Raw genomic sequence first — 12,564 nt, 5'->3', positions numbered from 1 at the left:
CCACGCAATCCCATTCCCTCGCACGCGTTCATTGGTCGAGCCCTCTGAATTCACGATTTGCACAGAGACTTGCTTTCGTTCGCTAGCTCCAGAGATTCCCGGAACGGAGTATAGTTCAAATACGCTCTGTGTGATAAGTTAAGAAAATATACAAATCGCAAAGGGATCAGAAATATGTGATTTTTCAAATAATGAGAAGACTTATTTTAATTGCATACTCTTTTATTGACTAATGAACGTGCATATAATTGTTTAATCTCAAAAATCCTCATTATTCAATCACCTGGTTGGATGCCATAGTTTCAACATTTGCAACTGGAGCAGCCGCATTCCTCACTTGAGGAACTCCCTACATTGTTGACATTGGAATTCTGCGACGAAGACGAAGCACTGTTGCCCTTTTCACTGCTGCCCTTTTCGTTTCCACTGGCGTAAATCTAAAAAAAACATATACGTATAAAATACAATTTAAATGGTTGGTTCCCTATGCACTTCAATTTTCACGAAAAGTTTCCAAAACTTGGTGTGAAATTGTATGGACAAACAAATTTACTGGAACCCTCTTGAAATAATACAAATTACTCTCTCTCCAAGAAATTCAAAATCCCTGTGACATGAAGGCACTTGGCTTGGATTTGCATCACAATAGAAAATTCTACCCTAGTCAGAAAATAAACTTCTGTTGCGTTTGCAAAGGAAAGATATTAAATATGAATATTTGTGATGCTTTTATTTTTTCTGGACAAATACAAACATCCTTATGATGTCTCAAAAGAGGAATTCTTTCATTAAATTTGCGAAAAGGTAGAAAGGATCTTACATTATGGAACATTAGACATGAAGTTAAATGGTTGATAAGGACCATAGTAAAGTTACTTATTTACTTTAGTGAGACTAATTTTGATGTATCATCTCTACCTTTATAGGGTAACCGTGACGATTGTAACATTCACAAAGAACTGCAATTATACATGCTGAACAATTGGACCTGCATATTGAGTTCTCACACTTTGTGATGTAGAAAAACAAAAGAAAATAGTGCATGATATTTTTATCCTATTAAACTACTTTCTCTGTTATTTATTTATGTATGTATGTATGTATGTATAAGTATGTGTGTTTGTTCACGTATACAAACTGTATTGCTTTTATTTTATTTTAGTTCATTTTATTTTATTTTTAATTTAACTTTTTTATTTTTCATTGTATCAGTAAAGAAAAATAATGCATTCTGTAATTAATGCTTAAGTGCAAGAGAAGGCATTTGAACCATAACTTCGGCATGTGAACGAAGTCGTAAATAAATAAAATAAATAAATAAATGAAGATGAGACGAAATAGAGAAGAAATAAAATGGGAAAGTAACTGTGTTTTGGCCAGGATTCCAAGCCACGACCTTCCGTTGAGAAGGTGTTGAGATATTACAAAACTCGTCATTTGAATTATTATTTTAAGAGATAGGCTAATCGGGACTGGACCTACAGTTTAAGGTGGGATCCCAACCACTATGGAATGTGCTTCCACTGGCTATCAAATCCGGGAATCTTTGATTACAAGGCGGTGATTACGGTACCACTACGCAAAACTCGCTATAGAGTAAAGAATATATTTTTCAGCATGTAAGTGTTCCCATTAAAATATATTTCCCCCTTTCAATGAAGCAGCACCCGTTGAAAATTATCTCATAATTGGTTTGATCCGTTTCTGTCAAGCCGAACTTTAGTAAAATTTCAGCCTAGTGAAATCAGTTAAGGAACTTAAAACACAGAAGAATACCGATCATACCCACCCTCGTCCCCCTTTCGGAGAATCTCACAACAGACTATAAAATGTTGGTAAATTAGCAACTTGTAATCTAGATATGCTTTTTTAATGTTTTTACATTTTTTTCGGCTTCTAGGCAATATATATATATATATATATATATATATATATATATATATATATATATATATATATATATTATCCTTCTCTCGCGTAGAAGGGACAATGAGACTTAAACGTTGCGGTTGCTCAGACTATCTCTTATGAGGTAAGTTTAGTTTTGATTTTATTATCTCCTATTTTTTGACTGAGATCACATCAGACGTGAAATAAAATGTATCAACACTACTGCAACTATACCCTGTATCGGTTATCTCTGGAGCAAGGCCACACATAGCAGCAGGGAAGGAGGTGAATCGAGTAGGCAGAGCGAAGCAGTACACGCTGCTGCGAAGGCTGGTAACAGCAGTCACTTTCCCCCTCCACGCAATCCCATTCCCTCACGTGTTCATTGGTGGAGCCGTCTTGCGTCACTACTTGCGCAGATACTTTTCTGTTTGCTTGCTCCAGAGATAACCGAGACAGAGTGTACACTACAGAAAATCATCAGGAATTCATTAAACGAGGAGGTCTCTTATATAGACTCAACATTCAGACAGTAGTGACTATAGCTTCTCCCGTTCAGCCACGAACATTGTCGTCGCTAATATTCCCTCCATACACTTCTAAAGAAGCTCTGAAGGAAATAATAATAATAAACCTTTCTTCTATTACAGTTGCCAAATTTCAGAAAAATAATACATTGTCTGCACACTCAAACATCAATTAGTAACCGAAAATCTACAGGTTAGTCCATGACCACTTGGTGAAATTAAACAATTTCGTAATTTACTAGAATTGAGGACTAAAAGTTGTAAACGTTGTAAGTGCCAAAAGCGAAAGTGTTGTGAAATTGCATCGTTCAGCACATCAGCCCGTACGAACGTTCACACTAGTGCCTTTTTACACGCCCTTTGAACTACTTAGAGGGCTACCAGCCACTTTTCACGTTTACCACATTATCAAGCATGGCACATTTCACAGTTTAACGTGGAAAACGGTGTTTGAATTCTTGTGGCACTTACAGCGTTTACCAATTTTAGTCTTCAATTATGCAGTGGCCATAATAATTTCATCATAGCTTCATCAGAAAGAACAAACAGAAAGTCTCTAATTTCAACCTGGATTCAACTATAAATTTAACGTACCAATGCCATGCAAGCGAGAATCAGAAAGAAGACAATCTTCAAGTTTGCCATTTTTTGTTGGTGATCTGCAAAAAGAAGCAATATTTCATCAACATTAACATAAGACCAACATCACGCTACATCCCTAAAATATTTTTATTAATATTTATCAGCAGCCCTATTAAACCTTATCATGATTGCATTACGGCGTTAAGAGCCAACTGAGCTCTCGCTCTACGAGGGTTTCTTATATAGGTTTTTGAGTGGCGCTGATGTGGTGTGGGAGGAAAAGAAACAAACATGTGACGTCACACTTTTCAAGGTAGCAAACTCCTTTACGGAGTGTCAACCTCTGTTCCAATAGTACAGCTTGGAAACTAAATTATTTAATGCTAACAATACTCTTGCAACTCTAGTCACAGCTTATATATTAGTTATGGGTATTGAGACATCAGATACAGGCTTTGGGTTTCGTGTTTGATAAGAAATTGATCTGAATGACCATTTTATTTATTAACTTAACGAGTTTAAAAACGATCTATTGCATTGTAAATGTCCTGTCTACCATTATATTTTTTATTAAGTGGGTTGCATACAGGTATCAGGTGACGGCTGGAAAATAACAGTGTCTGACTCGCGGATTATTTTTAAAACAAATATATCAATCGATTATTGCTGCATAAATACAATGGAATTTGTAAAGCCTTTGTATGTAATTTGATTATGTAAATATGTGAAAGGAATTTGACATTCCCAAAGGTATGCCACATACAATTGATAATCAAATTGAAAAAATTCCTGTTGATAGTAATAGATCAAGAATCAACTCTACAAACATTCCCCACGCGCCAAATGTCTCTTTAAAGAAACTAGAATATTCTAACATTTTAAATCTTGTATCTCCTTAGAATATTGTCTGTTTTATAGACGCGCAGTTATTTCTGTCGATCCTAGGTCAGGTCCTGCTATAGGGAAGTAAACACAGTGACTTGCGCAGAAGCTGCTGCGCATGAGCTGAAGTTCGAAAAAGTGTTGAGTGGGCGGAGCCTGTTTTGGAACGTTGTACGATAGATTCGTACCGGAGTTGCTCATAAGGAACGGCATGGCCAGTTTTTTTTTTTATTTTTTTGTTGCACTGCAAGCCTATTTTCTAACATAGCTATCAAAGCATGTGCAAAATGAATCCATACTAGAGGCTTGTCGATTAAAGGCGTAGAAGAAACTTTAGGCTTGCAAATGCCATTATAACAATAGACAATAGTGAATATGATATATTTACCTGTAACGTTTCCTCAGTAGACACTGTGAAGAGTGAGTCGTCCTCATATGCTTATATCCAAGCGTACTTAAGGAGCTTGACACAACAGATGTTAAAAAGGGTTGTACAGGGAAAACGCCCACCTTTATGACCAAGCCGAGGTCTTCTACGAAAACGATGATAAGGAGAGGGACACGTGCTTGAGACTAATAATGTAGCACACAGTGCGAAGACCCAAATAGACATTCACTCAGGGAAGTTGTTTCAAACTTCAACAGTATTTTTTCTTTCTATCGCCTGGTATCCTGAAGTGCACACTTGAAAAAGTTAAAGTTTCAGACAATATGTCTCTAGTCTGTCCTTAAAAGATAACGTAGCTAATAATTATATTTGATTAATTTATGATTTTGATATAATAGTAATTACTAGAGTTATTATTGTTGCTGCAATGATAAAGAGTGCGCAAATTTAATTTCTGCATGGCTGCCCGCAGCAATGGCCGCAGGGGAGGAAAGACTCGGGACGACATTTTTTAGGTCAACGAGAAAGAACTAAAATTTCTCAAGTTATTGTAAAATACTAGATATTTGCGTTTCCTTTAATGCAATGAGTGGGAGGAGTCAACCTGGTCTATTAGTACAACCAGGAGTCATTGTGAAGTCATCGACAACAAAAATATGTCACCTATACTCTGTCCCAGCTAACTGTGGAGCAGGCAAACGAAAACAAGTATCTGCGCAAGTAGTGACGCGAGACGGCTCCACCAATGAACACGTAAGAGGAACTGCGTGGAGTAGGGGAAAGCGACTGCAGTTACCATCCTTCCTAGCAGCGTATACTGCTTCGCTCTGCCCACTCGATTTCTTTCGCTTCTCTGACGCAATGCACTGCCTTACTCAACAGTTAGCTGGGACAGGGTATACTGTCAGATTAAAAAATATATACCCTCGTGTTTAGACTCCAATTAAAAATTAACCAGTAGGCCAACATTAAAAAGAGTTACATCAGCATTTTCGTGGAGTATGCCTTCTATTATTTATCGTCGTGACAACAAAGAAGTGCTATTTTTTAGTTTTGCAAACGATCGCTCTATTTGAAATCCTATAAATAAAAATGGGTGGTCCGATGGTGAAAAAAAATTAGTATGGTGCAGCCAGAAAGGATTTGAACACAATTCTTAATTTCCAGATTTTAAAATAGGTAAAAACAACCGTTCTCATCAATTTTGTGAAAAAAACTTTTTCTCAGAATTGGGTAGTCCTAGAAATACAATATTGGTCTTTAGTAGGACGACAAACTGGCCAAAACTTGTCACCTTGTGGGAACGTCACCGCCACAAGTGACAACACTATTTTCCTCAAAGAGGTCATCATGGAGAGTGACTAATTCACACTTAGCTATTTTGAATTATAGCTTATTATTATTATGATCATCATCATTAAAATACCCTTTCGGCACGTAAACACATGGATCAGAGGTAACGTGAGTGACAGTAGATTAAGTGGCCTCTGTTTGATATCTGTACATCGTGGATAAGTATAAAAAGACAAAGAAATTTCCATCAACAAAGTGATAGATGTTTATACAAAGGAAGCAAAGTGAATCCAGTTTCTATCTTAATAGTAGACTCGCGTGTGAACTTATATAGAACACCAATGTATTTTCAATTCAAGTTAAAATTTATTATTTGTAAAGAAGTAGTACTAGTAGTAGTAGTAATAGTGATATTAATAATTACAATATTATTAATATTAATACTAATAATAATAAAAGTTTTCACGACTGAAGTGCAAGATATGAAATCTCACTCTGCTTCCTCCGAGAAAAAATCCTGCGGAGGATCTACAATCAGCAGTCTAGTACTATTATTTATAAAATTATTTATTCTTTATTCCTATCTTACTTCATGTTTATGACACAATCTTTTATATTCTAATAATTATTAGATAGAAATATTTAACATTTTATCTTAGTAGCTCCTATATGTTTGAATACATGTGAAATTAATTAGAGATAATAGATATTTTAAATTATAATAGCATGTGTTGTATTTTTAAATCTTAGAATGATCAAGTTTAGCATGTGCAGCACACTAAACATGCACCGTGCAAGAGTGTAAACTATGCACCATATTGTCCCTTCTGAGCAACACGATACTGTGAATATATCTATAGATATTGCGCTATTTTTAAGCATGGACGAATTGCTGGAACCAGTTTTGAAATGTAAAAAACAAATATTGTTTCTGCTTCAGCTTAGATTACCTTTAATCAATCCGTTTTACTGGATTTCAAGCTTCACTGATGACGGACAATTTGAATTCCGGTGGAGGCTCATTGGGTCCCACTTTAAACTGTAGGTTCAGTTCTGATTAGCCTATTTTTTATTTTGTTCACACAGGTTAATGGGGACTGGGCCCTCAGTTTTCATATAGCATACATGGTGATTGTAAAGTCTCTGTACATTTTAGTGAAATCGTGACAAAATACATTTGTGTTTCAAGCTAAGTGAAGCAATCCTAACAGAAGAAGAAAAAACAGCAGTTGTTTGTACTCGTCTGCGTTGAATGACGTATGAACAGGTGTGAACGGACTTCACCCGGAAACCAGATCCCACAAGGCTGGCTATTAAGAACCTGGTCAACAAATGCAAGTCAACTGTTGTGGATGAAGAACGTCCTGGTAGACCAGTCATAACACCACAAATTGTGCAAAGTGTACAGGACGCGATCACACATGATTCCACCGAATCAACCAGGAGACTCAGTACACTCAGGAGACCCACTTATACTTGTTCATATCTTGGTTTATCAAGTCTACGATGTACGAGGTGATAATCCACAGCATTGCCCAGTTGAAACAACGCATTACGGTTGATGAGATTTTCCCAGCTATGGTGGAGAAGGTGTTTCGGGCTGTGGTGGATCGCTGACATCTGTGCCTAGACTTGAGGGTTGGTCAGATTGAGTTATACTGATTTTGTGTTCTACCGTAATGTATGTTTCAGTACATGTTGTAGCGGGTGTTTCATAAATACTTGAAGGGTTACAAATACTTATTATTAATTAAACCAGTACAGAACGAACGAGGAACTGTTTTTTTAGCACCTAAAAATGTTCAATGTGTACACCAAGGATGTCACGGGACGCATCAACACGATAGTCTACTTCTTGCAACACACGCATCAAAATGGACCTGAGTAGTGGTATTTACCATATTACTGGAACGAGAAAGTATGAGGTCTTGCCTGTACTAAAATTAGGCTAAGATGCCTATAAAGGCTTATTGCTCAAGTGTCCTCCTCTATCAAATTTAAGATTTTTGTACAAGAAAACTTTTTGAGAAAGTATGACCCCCCTCTTAGATTGATTTGGTTATACCTGTATTTGTCAGATTGTTATTCATAAGTTTGTTAAAAATATGTTTTTTTTATATACTGTTTTGGCTTCACTTAAAACTAATCCAATAAGCTCATAAGAGTTTTTTTTATTACACAGTAGTATACTGTAAAATATAATCTTAAATACTTGTTTAAAATATTTTTGTACTATTATGTTAATATATTGACTTGGAATGTTCTGAATATTTTAATTTAGGACCAGGCTTAATTGATATATTTAATATTAAGACAATGCATTGTACAAAAGTTTTCTAGAATTGCTCTGTGACTCTCTCATTTCTTACATCATAAACATATGATTTTTCACCTATAAGAATAACACTACATATGGTGTCATCAGGGAGTGTATCATGGAATTCACAAATAATGTTAATGTTTGTCCTGTCATTAACCACAACCTGTTTCCTTTTTGAGGTGTTGATGACAAACATGGGTCTCTGTGTTTTGAATTCATCTGGTGAGTAATACATGTCAGTATTCCCAATTGTGACTCTTTTGTATGCTGTAAATGCCTCATATAATTTAAGAAAATCATCCTTGGACATGTCTAAATTATAATTTTCTCTAGGAAACACCTCATTTCTGCCATTTTTAAGATATATATGTTTGTAATGTTGCAGCTATCAAATTTACTTGATTTTTTTTCTTGGTTATTGTTTCTTCCAGTCTGAAACAGTACCACCACAAAATCTGGCATGTCATATTGTATACTGGAGAATGAGTTTGTAGCATCAAATTCATAATAGCTACCAGTGGCAGGCTTCTGGACACATTGATATGTATAAAATTGTAAAGGCACCTGTGGATTTTTTAGTATATCTGCCTTGTATTTAAGAGCATAACTGGCTTCATATTCAACTACTGGAATTCTTAGCTCCATAGTCTGAATAAGACATTTGCCCTCATCAGGTAGGGTATTAGGCAGAGCTGCCCCAGTAAAGTTTAATGTACTGTACCTCATCAAAGCATTATTATCATTGGCAGCTCTTCTAAATGTAATTCTTAAACCACCCTTCCACATAATATCTTTGTAATCTGAGAAGAATCCAGGCAACAGGCGCATAGGAAACAGTACTGTGTGGCTCTTGTTTAATATTTTATCACCAGCCTCAAATCCACCTATTTTGTAGTATGAGGCCTCGGTCTTGGATAATTTTAGTGTGGCCAAAGCAGTAGATGTAATACCAGGGTAGTCTACTCTGTTTATAACAACACCATGTTTTCTGATCTCGATTTCAGAGAACAGATGTGGCACAAAATTGTCTACCAGCCTTATATTTGAGTTAGCCGGATAATCTGTACCATCAAGCTTTACAACATCAAATTTGATATATAGGTCTGCTCTGTGAGGATGTATAAAGCCATCCCCTACATCAAGGTCAACCTCAATCTCTGTGTTGACTTGATTTAAATTTGCAAAGGTCCTTCGGTTTGGAGGGAATGATTGTAGCTCATAACTCTCAATATTTTCCATTTTATTTATTTATTTATTTATTTATTTATTATTTATATGTATTTTTATTTAAATATTAATTTCTATGATAGCAGTTGTTGTGGCTCCAGCAAAATCAACTAATTCTTCTTTTTCATTAGTGACCATCAACTCAATGTAGTCTATTCTATTATGGCACACAGGAAAATATAATTTTGGTGATGGAGTGTAGATGATTGGTTCCATAAATTCAGAGTTAGGTTTGAATGTTGCAATGATGCCAGTTTGTTTGTGAGTGCCTATGCCATCTGATTTGGTGATCATACCCTCGGCCACATTACAGTGAATATTTAAAGTCTCTATGGCTAAGAATTTTGGTATATTAATAGCAGTGTGTTTAATGGCTGGTTCAAGTTTTGTGTTGTTCTGGAAGCCCAATAGCTCTCCTATAGTACCCAGATCTATTGTTTCTGTAGCAGACACAATCTCTACTCTGTGAGTGACAGAATTTTGAGTTAACACTATACCTCTGGGTAACTGAGCATTTAGAGTAGACAGATTATACTGCCCTGGAGTGATGACAAAGTTTTGGTCACCAACTGCAATCTTGTTGTTGTGGTGTGTAATATTAGGGATCAAGTACAGGCCATAGAATGCTCTGAGAGCTATTGTTTTGGGATAAACTATATCATCATGTAGTCTGAGCTTCAATATTGAATTTTGGCTGGTAAGATGGAATACTCCATTGATGTTTTAGATACCACAAGGCTTTTTGAAAATTTTCAATTGATGGTTTATTTATTTGGGACAGATATCTAAGAACAGATAAACACAGATGTACACAATTAACATCTTTGAAGTTTTGAACACGGGCATTATTGTAATAAAGATTAGTTGATTTTAGATATTTTACTAAATTCTCAGGTGGAACATCTCCAAATGAATAAAACACAAATGCCTCATTTTTTTAAATATTTAAGATAGCAGATCCAGTGAGTGCCTTGATTTTTGTACTTATCTAAATTGACTATGCCACACTCTTTTTTGAGTGGTTTTTCTGGTAAAGAATCAGACATGTACACACCTCTAAAATGTTTGATGCCCAGTGGTTGGATTAAAGCTTCAATATCTTGGTTTGTAAGCGGCTCTTGTTTTTTTTAAACTTATTCATAACTCTCTTAAGACCTTTGCCTTGTTTTTCCATAGCCAGATTATGGCGCTTTTGTTCATCTAATTCTGCCTTATTCTTCTTGGCATCTATTACTGTTTTTGATATGGCAGCCGATCCCCCAGCCAAGCTGCCAACTGCACCGAGGGCTGCTAAAATAGCTGGGATACTAAATATGAAGCCGCCTAAATGTGACTTTTTTCTAGATTGCTGTAATTTTTTTAATTGGGGGGTACTAAGTAATAATTTCATACCATGGCCCTTGGCAAGACAAGAACTTTTCTTCTTGCGCTGCTTTTTGGTTAGAAGACTATCAATAGTTCTAAGAGATTTAAGACCTGCATAAGGTATTTGATACATAACACCTTTGGCTTTCATTGTTGGTTTATTATATACATATTCTGGGATTAACTAGTTCAATTAAGTTGTAGCTAATTTATTTAATCTTTTACAACCCCCACCCCAGTTTTTGTTTAGTGTTCATAGCTATGGTGGTCCCCAATGCTGATATTCTCTCACACAAAGAAGCATCTTTGCTTACAAATCTACCAAATGCAGCCTCTTCTAATTTCTTGTCTGCCACATGTCGCTTGTCAAGATCGGTATGTGTGTTGTATGCGATGTCATGGTCTCTACAAGCAGCATCTAGGGGATTAACACCAGGATCACCTCTGTTTAATATATGGTCTAGTTTTGTGCCTGGACCACAATACTGATAGCCTGGAATGTAAAACTCAAATGGCAGCTTGTTTATGATGTCATTAACCAGCCCCCGACCCTCTGAGATATTCCAAAATTTGGGGGGTAGAGTATTAATAATTTTTATAAGATATCCAATGCCCTTAGTGTCGTTAACTATAAAATTATTCAATTTGGTGCCTATCATGTCCATAATTCCAACCTTTTCATTGTAAAAATTGTGGTTACCAGCATTTTCTTCCCCAGCTATCACCAGCAACCTATCTACAAGTTTCCTGACATTATCAACCCAGACAAATTCTTTAGGCAGGGTATTGTACTGTTTGATCCCACTACCTGTCTTGATCTGTGACCATATGGGCTTAATTAAATTGTAGTATTTTGCTCCACTGCTAGACTTGACTCTTCTTTGTGTGGGATCATTGTTCTGGTATAGTGCATCTGATTTTATTAATATTTCTTTGTAGTGCTCATAGTCTTGATCTGTATAGCTGCCAGGTCTCTTACGAGTCAACAGTTTCCACAATCCAGGTGTGCCAGGATACTTAACAAAACCACCTCTTTCTCCAAGATGAGATTCTGAATATACTATTAGATCATCCACCATAAATGTTACTCTGAAATTGCCAATTCTATGTATAATGCTACCATCAAGTTCTGTGTCAGCATATAAACCAAAAACCTCATCTTTGTTGTTTTTAGGTGTGCTTAAATATTTTTGAGCAAGAAGACCCAATTCACTAGGATCCTGACTAGCTTCAATTCTTCGAGGAGGAACAGGACTAGGTGTATGAATACTAGAAAGTGGGGTGATTGGATAATCTAATATGTTCCTAGCAGCTACCGGTACAAGCTCTGTGATTAAATCTTGGTTCTGCTCTGTAACAGTTTTAATATTTTTACCTAGTTCACTAATAGCATCAATAATAGGCTGTTCTGTGCGCTTGTGTTGTTCATAGATACCTCGGTTCTCTACTTTCCATACCTTAAATCTTTTTACAAGATAGTCTCTTAATTTAAGATCATCAATGATTGGTCTTTCATGGTTATTTATATATGTTTTTATGTCTAGAAAATTGTTAATTTTATTTCTATATTTACCAGTATTGGGTTTCCTTGTCATATCAATTGTGACAAATCCATAGCTGTCCTGGTTCCAACACCTACTGCAAAACGTACAAAAATCATTGTAGCTCAAGTCCCCACCTACATATTCATCATGTATGTGTTTGAGGTTGGTATGGTTTTGATGAAACACACATATAAAATTGCTGTTGTCTCTTATCAACTGTTTTGGTATTTTAGAAAAAGTCTGTGCCAGGTAGAAGCAATCTATGTTTTTGTGTCGCCCCTGTGTAAAGAAATTTCTAACCTTGTTTTGGTTTTCCAGTATAATATCATCAAATACAATAACAGAGTTATCAAGACAGTCATGGAGTGGCTTAACATCTGATTCAAAAGTGGCTATATCCAGTCCATCATATAGCTTCATCAGCTGCTGATATTTTAATTGTTCTAAACTCTTAGAGAAGACAGACAAGTGCCTGTTTTTCCAGTCTAACCAGTTGGGTGCCAATAAAAAATTATCAATCATTAGTGTAGTTTTACCACAAGCCGA

Source organism: Lepisma saccharinum, chromosome 18 (assembly GCF_977018435.1).
Source record: "Lepisma saccharinum chromosome 18, izLepSacc3.1, whole genome shotgun sequence".
NCBI classification, from domain to species: Eukaryota; Metazoa; Arthropoda; class Insecta; order Zygentoma; family Lepismatidae; genus Lepisma; species Lepisma saccharinum.
Note: the sequence above shows the minus strand (reverse complement) of the source record.